We start from the raw sequence: 22134 nt of genomic DNA, 5'->3' as shown, positions 1-22134 counted from the left end.
CAATGGTATTTATTGAGTGCTCCTTTTGTGCAGAACACTATCCTAAATACTTGGGAGACTAGATAAAGTAGGTAGACCTGATCTCCGCCCACAGTCTAAAAGGGGAAAAAGACAATAAAATAAATTTTAGATAGTGTAAGCAGCAGAGTAAAAGGAAATATATATGTGCTGTGGGGCTGGGAGTGAGGTGAGTATCAAATTCTTAAAGGGCACAGACCCAAGAGCACAAGTGATGAGGAAGAGAGGGAGAAAAGGGGAAATTAGGGCTTAGTCAGGGATAAATTTTCATATAAGTCACATCCTCTGAAGAAATCTTCAACTAAAATGGTGGGATGGTTCCATGACTTTCAGTTCCACCCAGACACATACTGCAAACATTTAGTAATTTACTCTTAGGTTTGGCTATTGCATTCTCTGTTTCTTTTTATGGGTGAGAATAGTATTCTTCTAAGTAGGTGCCGATTCACCACCTCTGTCCTAGCCTGTAAGCACCTAACAATGCTATCGGGAACTCTGAGGAACCTGATATACACCCCCATCATTGATGTTGTCACTGTGTTAGACTTCGGCTCATGCCATGGTTCCGGACACCTCACAATGCCCATGCAGTTCCGGCTAAGATATGGAGGACTGGGCTCATAACAATGGTGGGGATGATGAATGGAACATGGGGTTCAGATGTGGAAACCTGAATATAGTAGTCTTGTCCTAGGGTTGTGGCTATCTCTGAACTTCCTCCACACCCCACTCATGGAACATCCCAGGAAGCAAAGACCAGACCCATTCAACTTGTCTTCCTTGAAGCCAGCCCACTGAGACCTACAAAACATTCAAAGTATTTTTAAGTACTGTATTTACTCATATAATTGTCTCCACCATGTCACCGCTCCAACACTATTTTTGAGAGGGAAATATATATTCTTTTTTGTACCACATGGAAAGCAGTGTTGCTTAGTGGAGAGAGCACAGACCTGGGAGTCAGAAGGACCTGGGTTCTAATCCCTGCTCTGCCACATGTCTGCTGTGTGGCCTAGGGCAAGTCACTTCACTTCTCAGTGCCTCAGTTATCTCATCTGTAAAATGGGGATTGAAACTGTGAGCCCTACGTGGGACAAGGACTGTGTCCAAGCCAATTTGTTTGTATCCACCCCAGCGCTTAGTACAGTGCCTGGCAATAGTAAGCACTTAACAAATACCACAGTTATTGTTATCTACCCCAGTACTTAGAAGAGTGCTTGGAACATAGTAAGCACTTAACAAGTACTATAATAATTATTATTATTATTATGATTGTAGGGAGTGATAGTGGCATGTCCCGGAGGAGGAAGAGGAAGAGGAGGATGAGAACGAGGCAATGCAGCAGGGAGGGAAAGTATCTCATTGAGTGCCTATTGTTTTCAGCAGTTGGGAAAGTGCAATAGAAATAAAAGAATTAGGTATGTCAAGTGCCCTCTTACCTTCCTTCTCCCCTCCTTTCCTTCTCCTTTTTCTCTTCTCTTCTCTCCATTGATAGTCTTATTTCTTCTATGTCCTGTGTAATTGTCCCCCACCATTTTTTAATATAAGAAAAAGTATGTGAAAAGTAGGGTAATATGCTGTAAATACGAGAGTCTCAAAATTTCACTTCCCTTTCCTTTATTCTTATTACTGTTCTTTTTCATTAATATTACATCTATTTTCTGTATTTATTTTATCATCTGAATTTTTATTTTGGGGTACTTAGTATAAGTAACTTCTGCCACTCATGCACAGAGACATAGCTTGTCCATCCATAGAGGTACTCACACACATCAGACCTACTTTATAGCTTGTAGAGCTGCATACATCTAGAGTAATTATCATACTTGTTAAGCACTTACTATGTGTCAAGCATTGTTCTAATAGCTGGAGTAGATACAAGTTAATCAAGTTGGACAGAGTCTTTTTCCCACATGGGGCTCACAGTCTTAATTCCCATTTTACAGATGAGGGAACTCAGGCCCAGAGAAGTGAAGTGACTTGTCCAAGGTCACACAACAGACATATGGTCTGAATTTTGTTGCTTAATTATATTTTCCAAGCACTTAGTACAGTGCTCTACACTCCGTAAGCCTTCATTAAATACGATTGATTGAATGTGATGGATCCGGGATTAGAATCCAAGTCCTTCTGACTCCAGGCCAATGCCTATCCACTAGGCCATGTTGCTTCTCTAGCCATGCTGCTTAACTGAGACACACAGACATACACATGTTCAAATATAGGAATGCACATCCTGTGTTTGGAATGACTTGGAATTAGTTACCCTCTAGGTGATTTATGATAATAATAATGGTATTTGTTAAGCGCTTACTATGTGCCAGGCTTTGTACTATGCACTGGGCTAGATACAGGCAAATCGATTTGGACACAGTCCCTTTCTCATGTGGGGTTCATAGTCTCAATTCCCATTTTACAGATGAAGTTCTATCCACCAGGCCATGCTGCTCATCTATGTTGTGGAGGTCTCACTTGGGAGGGACCCAAAATCTCTAGAGCCTCCAGGGAGCAAGACCTTTGGAGCATTAAGGCCCAGGAGAGTATGGGGCCACCGTTAACTCCTGCCCAGCATTTCAGCCAGTCAGGTCCACTCTGTCTTCCTTGCGGTCATGGGCTACCTGCCACCCCAGGCCAGTTCTGGCCCAGTCTGGCCTCTCGCCCCAGCCGACCCTACCCGCTGTCTCTGTGCCTGGGCATCTATCTCCACACAAGCAAACCTCCAGAGGGGCAGGAATATTTTGGGGACAGACACTCTCTCAGAATATCATTTATGTAGTTGATGATAATGATGAACCGTGGCGTCTCAAAGAAACACTGTGTCTCCATATCCCCATCCCGCTTAGCCTCTCACTCCAGTAGTGTTCTGGCAAATACTGAGTTCTTTGCCTTTACAAACCAAATGTTGATGATCCTGAGGCAGTCACTGCTTCTTTTATATGCCGCAGGTCAGTTATTTCGTCCTTATTGGTCTATTTCTGGAAGGAGCACAGGAGTTGTGTCTGTGTAATATTTGGCAGAGAAGTGAATCAAATAAATGATGATGATTCTCATCTGGTAATAAGGATGACTGAGTTCAGTGCTTGTCAAGCAAAAAAAAAAGGAATTGGAAGGAGATCAGAATTTGAGTTTGCTCTGGATTATGCTATTTGTCTTACGTGCCATGTGGATCATACTACTTACTGAAGAAGAAGAATCAGTGTTTAATTCTCTGTGCCTACTCAAAGAAGGCCTGATCATTATCTTTTAAGTGACAGATTTATTAAACACAGGTAGTTCTTCCATAGCGCGTGCTTTCACTTCACCCTGTGGATAAAATGTGATGGCAGAATTAGGGAACATTCCTCGGACAGAGAGCTTCTTTCTCAGTACAGCACGATAGGGTGTTGAAAGAAACAGCTGCACGTATTCACGTGGCATTTGACACAGGGTGAGTATTTCAGTGAGAGTTTTCCTTAAAGCGAATATTCAAGACTACACCCCCATGTTATAGGGGAATTGGCTACATGAATTCTTACCCCTTGTGAGCAGACTATGCTGAAGGAGGGACACGAGTGGATAGAAAGTTCTGTGTACCCCTAGGTCACGTATGTTGGCTAGAGACAGTGGACTTTTAAAATGAGTACAAAGAGTGGATTCTTAGTCTGTGGAAACTTACCATATGCTCCTAGACTGAGGGAGGATATGTTTGGGGAATGAGGGGACTAGGGAGGCGGACTCAGGAACACCACTTTGCTAGTGACTCAAGAATGTCTGTTTGGTCCTTTCTCGGGTGATCTGGGATTTCTGGGGAAACAAAAATAAAAAGATGAAATTGAAATTATGCCAAGGGAATAATCTATTCCCTAATAATCAAATCTATTATTTTCCCCTCACAACTAAAATGTTCATAAATTCCAAATTTCGTGGGATTCATAGTGAATTCTAGGCACCTGTTTTGCCATTCCCCAAATGGCAAACCTCCCCACACAGGGTCAGGTGGACTAAATTGTTGTAGGTGGATGGGTTCAGTACTCAAACAAACCTTGGCCTCTTGGGCTGAGCCTACGGAGGAACCTTTGTTTCCCTTGCCTGCCTTTGTCTCCTGAGCTGCAACAGCAACAGACCTCCTTTCTTCAAGCACCTCAACAATACTCTTGGGCAGGGCACTGAGATCCCACTTTACACCTGACTCCAGAATCCGATGATCATTTTGGTTATCAATCAGAGTATTTATTTGAGTGCTTACTCTGTGCAGAGCACTGTACTAGGCACTTAGGTGAGTACAATATAGCAAAGTTGGAGTGCATATTCCCTGCCCACAGTAGATCATCATTACTCATTAAGCACTTAGTACACTGCTCTGCACACAGTAAGTGCTCAATAAATACGATTGGATGAATGATTTTACAAGTTAAGAAGCAGTTGGAAACTACAGTTGTGGTAAAAAAACTACAGCCTAGAGAAGCTGAAGTTTCAAGATCACCAGGCAGGTGAGGTTGAACCAACATTAGAACTAAAAACCTCAAGACTTTAACCACTGAGCTAGTCTACCCACCATCTCCTTTTTCTTCACTTCTTTCTTTTGCTTTCTTTAGGATTCTTTCACATTACTCCTTCCAGCATCTCTGTTTATCAATTTCAGCTCAACTGAAAACAAGTAGTGAAGCTTTTTTTCTCAACAAAACAAGTGTTTTAGAAACCATTTCTCCTCTAAAGAACATGTTGCTTTTTAACTTCATTCAATCATATTTACTGAGCACTTATTGTGTGCAAAGCACTGTACTAAGTGCTTGGGAGAGTACCATACAACAATAAACAGGCATATTCCCTGCCCACAGTGAGTTTAACCCAATCTTCTCATCAATAGTGCAACTGGCTTCTCTTGTCCGTCAGGTTCTCTGCTATTTTTGAGACTCGTTCGCATATTCCTGAGGGCCCTTTGACTTAATGGCCTTAGCCCAAAGTGCCAAGGCTGACGTGCACTGGCTCCTTAGTAGGTGGCTTAATTATCCCTATTTGTTTTGTTATTCTAACATTTATTTACCTTGTAAAGTTTGCTCCAACAATTCCTTCCTCTTGGGAAAGTATTTTCGTTATCATGAAATCAATTTTTTTTTTATGAGTGACCCTTTCCTCCATCTTGATCAATCAATCAATCAATCAAATATGCAATGTGGCCTAGTGGAAAGAACACAGGCCCAGGAGTTAGAGGACCTATGTTCTAATCCAACTCAGCCACTCGCCTACTGTATGACCGTGGGCAAGTCACTTAACTTCTCTATGTCTCAGTTGCCTCATCTGTAAAATGGGGATTCAGTGCCCATTCTCCCTCCTATTTAGGCTGTGAGCCCCAAGTGGGACAAGAACTGTGTCCAACCTGATTAATCTGTATCTATCCTAGGGTTTAGAATAGTCCTGAACAAATACCAAAATTAATTTATTTGAGCACTGACTGTATGCAGAGCACTGTATTAAGCCCTTGGCTTGGGAGCATATAATTCACTACGTTTGGTAGACATGATACTTGCCTCCAAGGAGTTGACAGTGTAAAGGGAGAGACAGACTTTCAAATAAATTACAAATAAGGGAAATGTGAGAGTAAAAGGATATGTACATAAGTGATATGGGGCTGAGGTGAGTACCAAAGTACTTAAATGATACACACCCTAATGCATAGGCGACGCGGAAGGAAGGCTGAGTAGGGTGGGAAAACGAGAGTTAATCAGGCCAAGTCTCTTGTAGGAGATATGATTTTGGTAGGACTTTGAAGATTGGGATAATTTTTTTTGTTTTTTTTAAGTGGTATCTGTTAAGTGCTTAGCATGTGTCAGGTACTATACTAAGCACCAGGGTAGATACAAGGTAATCAGGTTGAACAAAGTCCATGTCCCACATGGGACTCACATTATTAATCCCAATTTTACAGGTGAGGTAACTGAGGCACAGATAAATTAAGTGACTTGCCCAAGGTCACACAACAGACAGTGGAATCGGGATTAGAACTCAGGATGTGGGTCAGTGGCAAGAGAGGTGAGATTAAAACACAGTGAATAGGTTGGTGCTACAGACAAAGTGTATGGGGTGGGTTGTAATAGAAGATTAGCAAGGTTAGGCAGAAGAGGCATAGCTGACTGAATGCCTTAAAGCCGACATAAGGCATTGTCGTTTGATCGTGATGTTGGTTGGGCAACTGTGGGAAGTCTTTGTGGAAGTTTTGTTGGAAGTTTTCGGTGCAGAATGTTTTTTGTTTGTTTGTTTTGGTTTTTTTGGTTTTTGGTTTTTTTTTTCAGAAAAATGATCCAGGCAGCAGAGTGAAGAATGGCTTGGAGTGGGGAGAGACTGCTTACAAGGAAATTTGCAAGGAGGCAGATGCAGTAGTTGAATGTACTGAGAGACCTAGTGGCATATTTCTAAGAACTGAACCCGTACGTTCAGGATCAATAGGAACTCTAAATATTTAGACTGCTAAAAGGCAATGAAAGAGGACACTAGTCAGTTAAGCCTTACCCTGGCCATAATTCTAAACTTAATTCTATCTCTAGCTTACCATTCTGATATCACAGAATTATTTGACCATATGCAATTCCTTATGCTGCCAGCTTTCGAGTTGGTGGTGTGTGTGTGTGAATTTGTGTGTGTGTGTGCGCACAAACGTGTGTTTGGGGAGGATGGGAGCACTCTTGCTCATTCCTCGACCAACTGTGTCAATAATCTGTTTGTCAATCAATCAGTCATATTTACTGAGTGCTTACTATATGCAGAGCACTGCACTAAGCACTTGGGAGAGCGCAATACAACCAAATTAGCAGACACATTCCCCGCCCACATCGAGTTTATCATTTCCTTATGTTGATTATTGGGCTCTGACACCTCCTCAGCCTGTCATCCATATTCCTCTTAGGTTTGATGTGTGGCACCACTCCAAACATATTCTGCCCTGGATGAATTTGTAAAGGGTATTACTGACATCCTTACTGACCTCCCTGCCTCCTGTCCCTCCTCACTCCAGTCCATACTTCACTCTGATGCCCAGATCATTTTTCTACAAAAACGTTCAGTCCATGTTGCTCCTCTCCTAAAGAACCTCCAGTGGTTGCCCAACCACCTCTGCATCAAAGAGAAACTCTTTACCATTGGCTTTAAAGCATTTCTACCTTATCTTACTACTCTTCCCCTACAACCTAGCTCACACACTTTGCTGTCCTAATGACAACCTACTCACTCATCTATCTTGCTGCTAACCTCTTGCCCACATCCTCCCTCTGGCCTGGAATGTCCTTCCTCTTCATATCCAACAGACAATTAATCTCCCCACCTTCAAAGCCTTATTGAAGGCACATCTCCTCGGAGAGGCCTTCCCTAACTAAGCCCTGATTTCCTCTTCTCCCACTCCCTTCTGCATCACCCTCGCAGTTGGATTTGCTCCCTTAATTCCAAAGCACCTATGAACATATTCATAATTAATTCATTTATAGTAATGTGTGTCTCCCCCTCTGGACTGCAAGATCATGGTCAGGGAATGTGTCTACCCACTCTGTTATATTTTGCTCTCCCAAGGAATAGTACAGTAATAATAATAATACTAATAATGAAGAGGATAATGATGGTATTTGTGAAGTGCTTGCCTTGCACTGTTCTAAGTGCTGGAATAGATATAGCTAATCAGGTTGGACACAGTCCCTGTCCCACTTGGGGCTCACAGTCTTAATCACCATTTTGCAGATGAGATAACTGAGGCCCAGAGAAGCGAAGTGACGTGCCCCAAGGTCATGCAGCAGACAAGTGTCAGAGCTGAAATTAGAACTCAGGTCCTTTATTTCATTATTAATAATAATGATGATGATAATAGTAATAATAATTGTGGTATTTGTTAAGTGCTTACTATGTGTCAAGAACTGTTCTAAGCATTTGGGTACATACAAGCTAATCAGTTTGGACACAGTCCATGTCCCACATAGGATTCACAGTCTTAATCCCCATTTTACAGATGAGGTAACTGAGGCACAGAGAAGTTAAATGACTTGCCCAAATCACAGCTGACAAGTGGTGGAGTTGGGCCTAGAACCCAGGTCCTTCTGACTCCCAGGTTTGTGTTCTATCCACGAGGGCCCATGCTGCTTCTCTAATACTACTTCCCTAGTATTTCCCAGTTCTCTGCACAAAGTAAGCACTCAATAAATATGATTGATTGATTGACTGATTGATTGATATTGCTTGGTCACGCTGAGATAGGAGTGCTCATCCAACAGCAAAGGGAGTTTACCATCTGGGCAGAGGCTACTGCAACACTTCTAGCTAAAGTTTGATTGTGCAGACTTCAACAAAACTCCTTTAGAAAGTCTTCTAGACTGAGAGCTCATCTTCTAGACTGTGAGCCCGTTGTTGGGTAGGGTTAGTCTCTATTTGTTGCCGAATGGTACCTTCCAAGTACTTAGTACAGTGCTCTGCACACAGTAAGCGCTCAATAAATATGATTGAATGAATAAATTAAAGGGCCTTAAATCGCTTTGCAGGCAACTGAGAGAAGACAGAGGTAGAGGTGGTAGAGGAGACAGAACCCAAGAAACCATGGTGGTAGGGCCCTCTAATCGCAAAAAGGAGAACTGAACAACTGAGTTGAATGTACTTTACTTATTTGCAGGAAGGAAATACTGGGAGGTGAGAAGACAGAAGGGAGAGTGGGTAGTGTCTGAACTGAATTGAAAATTTCTAGCATAGGCAAGAGGTAGCAAATTGCTTCCCACAAAGAACTCCAAGATTCCATAATGAAAGCAATAGCACCAACAGATAGCATGGGTTAAAAAAAATGTCCTTGTGTTGCACAGCTAACAGGAGGAAAGCAATTTAGTGTTTCATTCAAGTGAATTCACTGGAATGTCAGTTTCAACAGAATTTATGGAGACCTCTGTACTCAGTACTTTAATCCCCGTTTAGCCAATGCACTTTTTTTTTGTATTGAGACAGAATTGAGACAAAAATGCAAAAATCCAACTCCCGATTTTCATTCATGAAATCAATCGTATTTACTGAGTGCTTACTCTGTGCAAAGCAGCGTGGCTCAGTGGAAAGAGCCAAGGCTTAGGAGTCAGAGGTCATGGGTTCGAATCCCAGATCCGCCGCTTGCTAGCTGTGTGACTTTGGGCAAGTCACTTAACTTCTCTGTGCCTCAGTTACCTCATCTGAAAAATGGGGATTAAGATTGTGAGCCCACATGGGACCACCTGATCACCTTGTATCCCCCCCAGGGCTTAGTACAGTGCTTTGCACATAGTAAGCGCTTAACAAATACACAAATACCACCATTATTATCATTATTATCTGGGAGAGTACAGTACACCAATAAACAGTCACATTCCCCATCCACAATGAGCTTACAGTCTGGGGTGGGAAGAGACAGACACTAATATAAATAAATAAATAAATAAATAAATAAATAAATAAATAAATAAATAAACTACAGATATGTATGTAAGTGCCCTGGGGTTGGGAGGGGGGAAGAACAAAGGGAGCAAGTCAAGGCAATGTAGAAGGGAGTGGGAGAAGAGAAAGGAGGAGCTTAGTCAGGGAATATCTCCTGGAGGAGATGTGCCTTCACTGAGGCTTTGAAAGGGGGGACAGTAAATGTTTTTAGGATAGGAGGAGGGGGATTTTGTCTAGACACCTAGACTACTCCTACTCCCATTCCCTTCTGTGTCACCTTTCACCTTGGATTTGCACCCTTTATTCAACTCTCCCTCAGTCCCATAGCACTTACATACATATTTGTAATTTTTAAATTTATATTCATGTCTGACTCTCACTCTAGACTGTAGGCTTGTTGTGGGCAGGGAAATTGTCTACCAATTCTGTTGTATTGTGCTCTACCAGGAGGTTAGTAGAGTGCTCTGCTTAATAAATGCTTAATAAATATGATTGATTAATTGATTGATTGACCATTCAGGATCAGTCATTTAATCAGTGACACCTGCTGACTGACAAGCACAATGCTAAACACTTGGTAATGCATATCAAAGGCACACCCTACCTTTAAATAGCTGGAGGAGAGACGCATATAGAGATTCCTTAGAAATAGTGGGAACATGAGGAAGTACATTCATTCATTCATTAAATCGTATTTATTGAGAGCTTACTGTGTGCAAAGCACTGTACTAAGCATCATAGTACAGTGATATAATAGGTAGGAGTTGAGTAAATAATGGAATATATGAGAAGAAATTTACATAAAAAAGTGCCCAAGAGGGTGTATGAGTAAAAGTACCTTAAGTTTAGTGTTGGCAGGGATTATGTCTACCTACTCTACTGTATTGTAGTCTCCCAAGGAGCTCCTCTGCCACAGCAAGCACTTAGTAAATACCATCGATTGATTGGGTTGACACAGAGTGTTGAGGAGGAATTGCAGAAGACTTCTTTATAGGTAAACTTTAAGACTGACTTATTTTAGCTTCTCTCCTCCTCTAGACTCTAAACTCCTTGAGATCAGTGATCATGTCTACTCATTCTGTTGTACTCTCCCAAGTGCTCAGTTCACTTCTCTACAAAGAGTAAACACTCAAAAAATATTATTGGGTTACAGTCCAACAACTCATCTAAACTGGGTCTATATTGCAGACTACTGCCCAGATCAGTCAGTCAGGCAATCACATTTATTGAGTGCTTACTGTGTGCAGAGCATTGTACTAAGCACTTGGGAAAGTACAAGATAACAATAAACAGACACATTCCCTGCCCACAATGAACTTACAGTCTAGAGGGATATCAGATAAATCAGGTCTTGTAAAAAAAATTTAGTTTCCATAATCTTAATACCTAATTCCAAGAAAAGTACTATTATGCCTATTCCAGACAGTGGTATTATGTGGAGATTAATGTTCCAACTGAAAGTTCAGTTTTACCATGATTCCTTATAGAATAAGCCATACCTTAAAGTATTAATAAGCCTTAAAGTATTTGGAAAGTGTACATGTTAAAAGATCTTCCAAATCATTCCCAGATCTCTGACCACTCTGACATAATGATGATGATGATAAGTATTGTGTTATTTGTTAAACACTTAGTATGGGCAAAACACTGCACTAAGCACTGGGGTAGATACAAGATAGTCATTTCCCACAGGGGGCTCACAATCTAAGTAGGAGAGAGAAGAGTAATTGGATCCCCATTTTTCAGATGAGAGAAATGAGGCACAGAGAAGTTTTGTGACTTGCCTATGGTCACACAGCAGACAAATGACTTCCTAAATGACAGTGAACCATTAGGATTATCCAACCTCTTTCCTGATCCCTACTCCTGCCCAGTTTGAATGGCCACAGGAGGTGTTGAGCAGGTGGTGGCCCACTGGTAGCAGGGAGATAGCCAATGACACACCAGTATATTAGTGATCGATTACTTAAGTCCTGAACCAAAAAGGGAAGCACTATAGCCTAGTGGAAAGAACCTGAGCCTGGGAGTCAGGGAACTGGGGTCTAATACTGGCTCTGCCATTTATCTGCTGAGCATCCTTGGGCAAGTCAGTCAATCATATTTACTGAGCATTTACTGTGTGTAGAGCACTGTACTAAGCGCTTGGGAGAGTACAATATGCCAGACACATTCCCTGATCACAACAAGCTTACAGTCTAGAGGACAAGAGGCAAGTGCTTCAGTTTCTTCATCTTTAAGTGGGGAATTAAATCCTATTCCCTCTGATTTAGACTGTGAGCTCTATGAGGGACAGGGGCTGTGTACAACTTGATTACCCTCTATCTACTCCAGTGCTTAATCCAGCATTTGTCATTCAGAAAGCACTTAGATACCATTAAAAAAAGAAGGGGGGTGGCTGGGGTAGTGAAGCGGATGGGGGTGGACATGTACAGAGATACTGCCTTGTCTGCCCCAATCCTACCTGGAATTTTCAAGCAGAAGCACTGGATTAGGACAAGGCTGGATTGCTTCTAAAATGCTGCACTATATACAATATGTTTGCTATAGACATAATATGTTCTTTTTAGGAAATGAATTATCTGAATAATTTGCTCATAATGGACAAGCTTTAGCTATAGAGGAAATTCAAAACATTTAACCTAATGGTGTCTGCACTCCTCAAATCCTCCATTCAGAAATGCAATGCTTTTTTGAAGTGCTTTGCTTTTCTGACATTATTCAACCCACAGACTCAAAACCTGCATTTACTTGGCTACATAAGTTATATTTCATTCTGAGCTGGGTGTAACCCTACATGCAGGAGCTAAGGGTGGAAAGCTGTTTCAAATTTCTCAGCTGGGCACCCGGCCACACGTACATGTTGTATTAACTGCCGACAGCTATGCCCATCTAGTTGGTGAGTAGCTGTCTCACAAACTGTTCAAATCATTTGCACATATGATTTCTTTTTTTTTTCTGGACTCAAAAAAAATTGATGTTATCTATCTCTATGTTAACCTCCTTCTCCCAAAGTACAGTGGAGAGAGGAAAGAGACAGAGATCCTGGGGATGGAGCCAGACCAAGATGTAGTTGGTTTGTGTGGCCACAGCTGGAGACATCAGCAGTGTGTGAGTATAATACCTGCACAATACCATGGAAACTGCAAACCAACAAGTACGAGGGAATAAAATGAAGTCTCAGAATGGAAAGGAAAAAAATACAGATGAACTCAGGTGTTTTCCAGATAGGAAAGGATCTACAAGGACTGAAATCCAAAGTTGATCTGCTGGTAAACATTTTTTTTCTGCCATTTGGCTAAAAAAATCCCCAAAGCACGCATCAGACTTGCATCTAAAAAATACAGCAACTGATAGTCCACCTTTCACTCAGAGGAAGATGGAAACCTTTTGTTCAAATGAAAGTGAACATCACGCTCACTATCATGCATTTAACTGTTCCAGAATCCCAATTAAACAGTTACATATCTCTTTGGGGAATTGACATGTCTAAGAAATCTCACTCCCTATTCAAAAATTCTTCACTAGTGAATAGCAAATCCACATCTTGGCTCTAAGGCCACAGGCCAAGAGCCACTGAATGTATGGGAGACAGAACCACAACTCGGAATATATCCCATTTTAGGTGAGGAAAAATGTTTAGACAGGGAGGGAGGAAAGAGTGTTTTTTCTCTTTAGGAAAAGAAGGGGAAAAAAATGTGCTTCATTATTGTAGGAAAAATGTTTTCTGTTTTCTCCCCAAATCACATTTTTGTTGTCTGAATTTAATTTCCTTGTGCAGCTTACCTAATCTTCTTACCGAATGAACAATAAAGCTAGTAGGAGGCTCCCACCCCAAGAGACATCACTAGTAATAGTGCAAGCAAAAACTAACTATATCTCTGGAAACCCAGGGGATTCACTTTCTGATCATTTGCAGAAGACTCACCTCAGCAACTTTTGGGATTTGGAGAAAGATGAAAGATTGCTAAAACTAAGTGTTTAATAACTCCTTTCAGGTAAGGTCAAAAGGAAGCATTTTGATATGGTACATCTTTTACAAAACTCGCTGAATGTATTTAAGAAAAAGAGTAATTACTGTTTTTAGTTCATGTTCACCTAAAGAGAGCCACCTTGAAAAAACTTCCTACCCATTGATAATAACAACACTTACTCTGTTTACTCATCGTAACTCCCCCCAAATAGGATTAGCTTTTTAATTTCCAGGAAACGTGGCCTTTTTCCCCCATGTTTAAAAAGACTGGGAACAGTTAAAGAAATCTTTTCGCCTGCCTTGACTGAATTGTTATTGGAGATTAATGAATGGTATTGAGCACAGTGGACCCCATGGGACTCTCCTCTAATGAGACTAAAAGCACCACAAGATAATCTGACGGGTCAAGATCAGAATGTCCAAAAGAGTGCCTAGTATAGCACTCTGTGCAGAGAAGACATTCAATACCTACTGTTGATGACAGAGCTATAGAAGGGGTATGGACCAAAGCCAAGCCTTGGTCCTTTCAGTCTCTCATCCTCACCATCAACATTATTTATTACACATATGGCCATAGTTTGAGGAACATTCAGAAGAAATATAAAAACAGTTCCTGCCCTCAAAGACTTAACAATCTAAAGGAGAAGAAAAGCACACAAGGATTGACAAACATATACTAAGAGAACCTAAGAGTAGATAAAAATAAAAAATTGACAAATAAAGGGATAAATCCGTTAGGTGAGGCACGAGTTACCAAGATGGAGGAAGCAGCCTTATTGGGAATGTACAAAGTAGTGGCTGAGTGAAGGATTTTCAGCTCCTCCATTAACTCATTTCCTTTGCCTCAGTTTCTTTATAAAATATCCCTTTATAAAATGAGACAGTTTGCTACATCCAGCGACTCCTGCTGTTGAAACAAGGTTGCCTAATGGAAAGAGCACAGTCCTGGGAATCAGAGGACCTGGATAATAATAATTGTTCTGCCATCTGCCTGCTGGGGGACCTTTGACAAATTACTTTATTTCTCTGGGCCTCTATTTCCTCATTTGTGGAATAGGGATGGAAACCTTCTTTCTTTCTTGTGGGACAGGGGCTGTGTCTGTTCTGCATATATTATATCTACCTCAGGACTTGTTATTCAATTCACTCATTCAGTAGTATTTATTGAGCACTTACTATGTGTAGAGCACTGTACTAAGCACTTGGAATGTATAATTTGGCAACAGAGACAATCCCTGCCCATTGATGGGCTTACAGTCTAATCGGGGAGACAGACAGACAAAAACAATAGCAATAAATAGAATCAAGGGGATGTATATCTCATTAACAAAATAAATAGGTAAATAAAAATATATACAAATGAGCAAATGAGCACAGTGCTGAGGGGAGGGGAAGGGAGAGGGGAGGAGCAGAGGGAAAGGGGGGAAAGGGGGCTTAGCTGAGGGGAGGTGAAGGGGGAGCAGATAGGCAGCAGAGGGAGCAGAGGTAAAAGGGGAAGCTCAGTCTGGGAAGGCCTGTTGGAGGAGGTGAGCTCTCAGTAGGGTTTTGAAGAGGGGAAGAGAGTTAGTTTGGCAGAGGTGAGGAGGGAGGGCATTCCAGGACAGCGGGAGGTGAGTCAATCAGTCACTAATATTTAGTGAGCACTTAATGTGTACAGAGCACTGTATTAAGTGCTTGGGAGAGCATAATATAACAAAGATATTCCCTGCTCACAGTGAGCTTACTGTTTAGAATCAGCATAGCGTAGTGGATAGAGCATAGGCCTGGGAGTCAGAAGGACATGGGTTCTAATTCCAGCTCTGGACTTGTCTGCTGGATGACCTAGAGCAAATCACTGCACTTCTCTGAGGATCAGGTACCTCATCTGTAAACTGGGGATTGAGACTGTGTCCAACGCGACTTGCTTGAATCCATCCCAGTGCTTAGTATATTACCTGTCACATAATAAGCGTTTAACAAATACCACAATTTTTATTATTTTTGGAGGACAAACTTATAGTCTACAGTGCTTGGCACCCAGTAAGTGCACCCTGATTAACACAATTATCACAAATACCACGATTATTATCATTATTATTATTTTTATATTATCACCTACATTCTGCCCCTTTGAGCTTGAAAGGCTACTGAAACACAGCCATCCAGACTATGAAGATTAGAACTGTTTCACTCTGTTCCTTCTGAGATTCTCTTCTTAGGACTGGGTTGTCGGTGGCAAGTTGATTGGCAAGTGCTCAAAAGCAAGCTCCTTATTGGACAGCTCTGGGCACTTACCTGACCTATAAATGGTTTTTATATCCCAGAGCATTCACAAAAGGAGGCTTAGACCCAGATTGCTATGCATCTCCAGCCTGGTGCAAACCAGAGATACCTACTTCTGGCTCCTCCTTAAGGCCTTCTTGCCATGCTCCTTAGCTCATATTTCTCTGATGCTTATAACCTTTGAGATGAACTTCTGCACTATGGTGACCAATCTTTTGCTTTCATACCTGCAGCCCAGGTCTAGTACTGCAGTATAGCGAGTCTGTTCCCTTTGAGGTACTGATATGGCACTTGAAGATTAGATGTGCAGGGTTTTTATTTTAAACATCCATGATCACGCCACCTCAGTCCCTGCCACCAAGTCCCGTAGCTAGGAAATGTTCACAAGGCTGAAAACTCATTATGGGCAGGGAACGTATCTGCTAATTCTGCTTTATTGTACTCTCCCAAGTACTTAGTACAGTGCTCTGCAAATATAGTAAGTGCTCAATAAATATCATTTATTGATTGATTGATTTATTGAGGCCTGGGAGGGGAACACAATGGGTCTGGAAGCTGAGGGGAGAGCAGAGGGTCTCCCTGCTGATACTCCATAGAGTCCTATGGATTTCCACAAAAGGTTCTATATAAACTCCAAAACCTGTGTCACACAGCTAATGTAACATGCCTGCTACTTCCAGGTTGACCAAAAGGCCAACTCTTGTTATATCTGAGTGCCATCTGTGGCCATTTTTCTCTCCACCTGGGTCATCTTTCCTCTTTAAAAGAATGATTAGATTCATTATTGCTTGGGCTGAGCTCTACCAGAACACTTGCACGTGCTATTATGTACTGCTAGGAGATGAGGAGGGGAAAGCATATTTTTGTCTTTCTCTTTATTAATGATAATAATTGTGATATTTGAGTAGTACTTACTATGTGCCAGGCACTGTACTAAGTACTGGAGTTGAACACAAGCAAACTGGGTTAATCAAGTCTCTGTCCCACATGGGGCTCACAGTCTTAATTCCCATTTTTCAGATGAGGTAACTGAAGGACAGAGAAGTGTAGTGACTTGATCAAGGTCACACAGCAGACAAGTGGCAGAGCCAGGATTAGAACCCATGCCCTTCTGACTTAAAAGCTCATGCTCTATCCACTAGGCCATGCTGCTTCTCTAGACTTGCATGTCTACCATTCTGTTATATTGTACTCTCCAAAGCACTTAGTAGAGTGCTCTGCACACAAATGCCCAATAAATACCATTGACTGATTGATTTCTTGCTTCAACTGGAGAATCACTTGATGGGCATTGTTCCCCTCTCTAACTCTTTAAAGCACATTTGAGATATGTCAGGACAGCAGAATGTTGCCATGCCCTTGAACTGTTGGTAGGATCACTAAAAAATGGGATCCTGTTTAGAACCCCTGTGTTGGTTCTAAACGGCTGAATGGATAGAGCACGGGTCTGGAAGTCAGAAGGTCATGGGTTCTCTTTCCACTCTGCCATTTGCCTAATGTGTGACCTAGGGCAAGTCACTTTACTTATCTGTGCCTCAGTTCCCTTTGTAAAATGGGGATTAAGATGTGAGCCCTATGTGGGACAGGCACTGTGTTCAAACCAATTGTCTTGTATCTACCCCAGGGCTTAGTGCACAATGCCTGGCCCATATTAGGTGCTTAACATATACCATAATTATTTTTATTAATCTTTGACCTACATAAGGGCCACATAGATAACCCCTTCACAGTCTTAAAGATAGTCTCTTTTCTCCTTCTTTCCCCACTTCCTCCAATCTCTTCCTCCACAAAGGTGAATCAATCAATTAGTGTTATTTATTGAGCACTTAACCTATGCAGAGTACTGTACTAAGTTCTTGGAAGAGTACAATATAAAGAGTTCGTAGAAATGTTCCCTGCTCACAACAAGCTTACAGTCTAGAGGGAAGTAGAATTAGTCTCAACATTTGCAATACCAGTAAAACAAAACAAAATAAAATAAAAAAAACCTTAGAGAATTTTGAGTTGGGAAGAGCTGTACCATATTGACAAAAATTAGTTCTCTAGTAATAACTAATAACAATGACACAAATTCCTGGGGCACAGATATCATCTTTTCCTATTTTGCAAGCAGGACCAAGATAAGGGCTTTTCTTGACCCATGTAACAAGGATCAGGCAAAGCTGGAAATAGACAGTGTTTCTCCTCCTCTTAATAGTCTGTAATGCTGCATAGTGTTCTGAACACTCTTCCACAAAGAGAAGACCCAGCAGGAGGAATTAAACATGAAATGTCAGCCCCATCACTTCAACCTGAAAATCTTCAAATCTTTTCTTCAGTGGACTAGTGGGAGTCTGATAGCATTACAATACTTAATCACAGGCCCGAAGGCATACTGTGGTGTTATAGTTTTCCAATTGTGGGTTGGGTTTCCATGCAGTTTGGTCTGCAGGAATGTACTAGTTGCTCAAATAAATCTTGCTTATCTTTAACCTCATTATACAAGCTAATTATTTTATGAATAGCGGTAGGCGCTGCGATTTTACGATTGGTTATCGATATCGGTATGCTGCTTGCTGTTCGCACTGTCCCTGCTCTCTTTGTCGTAAGGCAAGCTTGTCCAAATATTTGCCTTGATCCAGTTTTCTGATTCATCATGTGCAGGAACTGCTGTAATTTCATCTACAGCATGACTCAGACAGAGCTACAGTACACATGCCTTATAAAAGAGATACACCGAAGGCTGAACTGGCAGGCAAGCAGTGCAGTCAGCAGCATGTGCTTTTACCCTTGTGGCATTGGTACGGTGTTTACCGGTGATAAATATGCTCTCAAAATTGACTAGCATCAGATTCAATCTCTTTTGTCTGTGATGATTAATGAACCTCTGAGCAGGCCTTAGCAGAAGGGTGTGAGATGCACTTTGTACCTCTTCCAAGTTTTTTTTTTATGCTAAACATATTTGCAACTCGTAAATTATATTGGCTCCAGATCCAAACACTCCCAAATGCAACAGACTGGGAGTTTGTTCCACTGAACGGCTTTTCTCTCAATTTCAATCAAGGGAGAAAAAACCCAGGAAAAATCCTGAATAGATTATGAAAAAGGTGGGGCCTAAATTGCCTGACCCAGATTCTTTATCTTACAGAGAGGTAGATTTGGCTCCTCATTCTTACTTGACACCAACACAGAGTGAAGTAGTTCCCAGAGTTTTGAATAATACGAAGGAGAACTTTAAATCCTTCAACCAGAATTATGTTTCTCACTTATCAGGGAAATAGTCATGGATTTGTTCAACAGGAGTGATTCCTTTGCTATCTCCTCTGAGATGATATAAAGCCTGCTTAGTCCATCACACACCTCAACTCCAACAGCAGCTTAACGACACAATGAGATATTTAATTCAGCTGTCCAGAGGCACACAAGGAACTGAACACCTTTTTATAAATGTTCAGCTCTGGAAAACAAGTCCGTGGTGGTTCCCAATGACTAAGATAGGTTCTTTGAAATACAGTGCAGGGGGGAGGAGGGGGGACAGAATGTCCACCGAAAATAATCTCAGCCTTCATCACAAACTTAAAACTACCTCCACCACTATTCCCCTCATTCAAGCTGCCTGAATAAACTGGGAGGTCTTGCCCTGGGCCATAGAGTTCAAGCAAATGGGGTGTTCAGGACAGGGAATTCTAGAGTCCAGGACTCTCCACAGAGAACACTCTGCCAACTGTTTCACTTTGCTGAGTTGAAATGTAGGGGCCAGCTGCATCCACGCCCCAGCCCATCTCAGCTGCCCGGACAGAGTAGTGGGAGGTGGGAGAGCCCTCTGAAGAGGCAGCTGTCTCAGTGTTAAGAACATGGACTGTAACCTTTTACCATCCACACTCCAACTGGGTGAGTGGCAGGAGCATTCCTCGGGGAGGGGAGGAGAAAGTGGTGGAAACTTTCCCCCAACTTCCCATAGTACTTGTGTACATATCTTCAAACTCCATGATTTCTCCCCTACCTGTAATTTATTTTAGTGTCTGTCTACCCACCCACACTGTTCTATTGTACTCTCTCGTGCACTTAATATGGTGTTCTGCACAGAATAAGCACTCAGTAAATATCATCGATTGACTGATTAGAGATGACTGGTGGGAAGGAAGGAGTGGAAGACAGAAAATGGCTGGAGTGGGTTGGTTTCGGGTTCTCAGTGCATTAGAGAGACCAGTGGTACAGCAAAGTCTTAGTAGAACAAGCTATTTGGAAGGAAACACAGCTGTGGTTAGGGGAAAAAAAAGAGATCTCCCTGCAAGATAAAGTTCTGTATGTGGATTCAAAGGACAAGGGGCAGGGACAAATGGAAAATCAGGTTAGTCAGAACATTACTTGCCCAATCTGTCACCACCAAGCCAACTCAGCCGAGAAATACAATCTGGATGACCATTCTCCTTTTATGTGTGTGCGGGGAATGATGCATCAAGGCAGAATGCTCTCGTGACAAGGGAGAAAAGCCATGCCTAAAATCAATTCCTTTGAGTACCCTGAAATAAGACAAAATGGCCATTTAGCCCAAAAGTAAATATGTCACCATGATTACATTTGATTAGAAGAGGTGTCAGGGAACAGTGTGACCTAGCAGAAAGAGCATGGGCCTGGAAGTCAAGAGCCTGGGTTCTAATCTCAGTTCTTCCACTTACCTGTTGTGTGACTTTGGCAAGGCACTTGACTTCTCTATGCCTCAGTTGCCTCAGGTGCAAAATAGGGATATCTCTTCTCCCTCCTACTTAGAATGTGAGTCCCATGTAGGGCTGTGTCCATGTCTGTCCTGATTGTACTGAATTTGCTCCTGCACTTTTACGGCTCGTTGTGGGCAGGGAACGTGTCTGGTTATTGATTCATTGTACTCTCCCAAGCGCTTAGTACAGTGCTCTGCACACAGTAAGCACTCAATAAATATGATCGAATGAATGAATTATTATTCTTATATTACCTGGAGCTTCATGGAAGCATGTGTAAAGCAGGTGTTTGGGGACTGTGATCTTAAAGTAATTGAGAAGAATTTGCTCAGCTGATTTTTTCAGATCTAGTGGTTGCCTATTCCAATCCCAGATTCTTTTAAACAGGACAGAAGAGGAATGTCCTTGAAAAATCAGTTCTTTGGGGGTTGAAGGTATCTTAAAGCTCAGGAATCAAGAGACATTCAAGTAATCTAGAGTTTAAGGTGATCTAGAGTTCAAAGCAGGAAAAAAAAGGTACACTTAAAATTTTAAATTTTCACTTGAATGAGGTAGAGGAAAACACAAGGTGGGAAAATCTAGGTAGCCTAAAATTCCCCTTCCTCCTTTAGTAGAGTAGCATATAACACGAACTTTGTAAGCAAATTCAAGGTCAATGTAAAGAATTTGAATCATTAGAGATACCCAGATTAGCAGGTTAATACAGAAACAGTCGCGGTTAGATGAATTGCATCCAGAAGTGTTATATGAGTCCTTGGAGTTGACATTGAAAGGTTTCAGTTATCATAGCAAGAGTAATGTCTGTTTAATTTTGATATGGGCCTAATTATTTTGATAAATGCTCTTTATGCTTAACTCTTTCATTTCAAGGGCTGCCAAAAGGAAAGAAGATCATCTGCCCCAAAACAGCAAAAGTGGAACCAGCAATTTTTTCATAGGCCTCTCAATAAGTGTGGTTCTGGGAATAAGAAGGAAACAGTACCATTTCCAAGGCTCTGAGTCTGGTCTTTTCCTCTTCTAAATTCTTCTTCCTTCTACCTTTTCCTTCTCCCGGTATAATTTTGCACCCGATAAGCATGCATGCAGTTTGCAAGACGCGATCCTGCCTGTTAGTGTTTTCCACGAATTCCTACTATGATGTGTGATCCCAAAGCAACAATTTAGGGCAAAGCCTGGCATTTTGTAGCATCAAGGATCTTTCTTGGAAGTGAAGATTTTAATTTCTGCTGAGCAGAATATTCTGGGTCAATGAACCCAAGTAGAAGATGAATCCAGTTTTCTTCTGCTGGGAAATGTTTAGCCAGAAGCAGTTCCCAGGTTTCGAGAGTCTCCTGCTTGGCTTGTTGCTTTCACAGGCTACAACCTGCCAGTGAGCTTTGAAAACTGAACCCAAACAAAGCAGAAAACAGACTAAAAAGGGGAGAGTGAGAGCCATTAACGCCAGGTGGATTTTTCTAATAAACCACCCAGCGGAGATGTTTGAAGATTTTGAGGTTCAGAGTTGATAAACATCCTCAAGCCTAGATCATTATCTTAGCCTTGGAGGAACCTCCCTGTATCAGTCCTTCTCCATGCGGCAGAAGTCTTGTAACCTCTGCTCTATGCTTGACGATGACGATGACTGGAGGTTCAGGTTATGGTTCTGACATCCACAGGGCAGTTGGGTCTGGGATTGCACCCTCGGGGTGTTCCTGGATCTATATAATAATCCCAACCATCCTTTCTCCCCCAGTGGGAAGACTGGAGTATCAAGAACAGCCAGTTTAACTGGGGTCCTTGGTCTCTAGA

General features: G+C 41.8%; 1 long non-coding RNA gene across 4 annotated transcripts; it reads left to right on the top strand.

Annotated features, from left to right (window-relative positions):
• Positions 1-623: 623 nt before the first annotated feature.
• LOC114812067 lies at positions 624-21332 on the top strand. Of its 4 annotated transcripts, none has more exons than XR_003759743.2 (4): positions 624-835; positions 12435-12525; positions 13334-13412; positions 21217-21332. It is a non-coding gene; the product is annotated as an uncharacterized LOC114812067 (long non-coding RNA). The 4 variants fall into 4 exon arrangements; XR_003759741.2 differs by having other exon boundaries at positions 12430-12525; XR_003759742.2 differs by having other exon boundaries at positions 624-845.
• The last annotated feature ends 802 nt before the right edge of the window (positions 21333-22134 follow it).

This window comes from Ornithorhynchus anatinus, chromosome 5 (assembly GCF_004115215.2).
Source record: "Ornithorhynchus anatinus isolate Pmale09 chromosome 5, mOrnAna1.pri.v4, whole genome shotgun sequence".
Taxonomy (NCBI): domain Eukaryota; kingdom Metazoa; phylum Chordata; class Mammalia; order Monotremata; family Ornithorhynchidae; genus Ornithorhynchus; species Ornithorhynchus anatinus.
The sequence above is the reverse complement of the archived record's forward strand: the minus strand, read 5'-3'. Positions and strand labels throughout refer to the sequence as shown.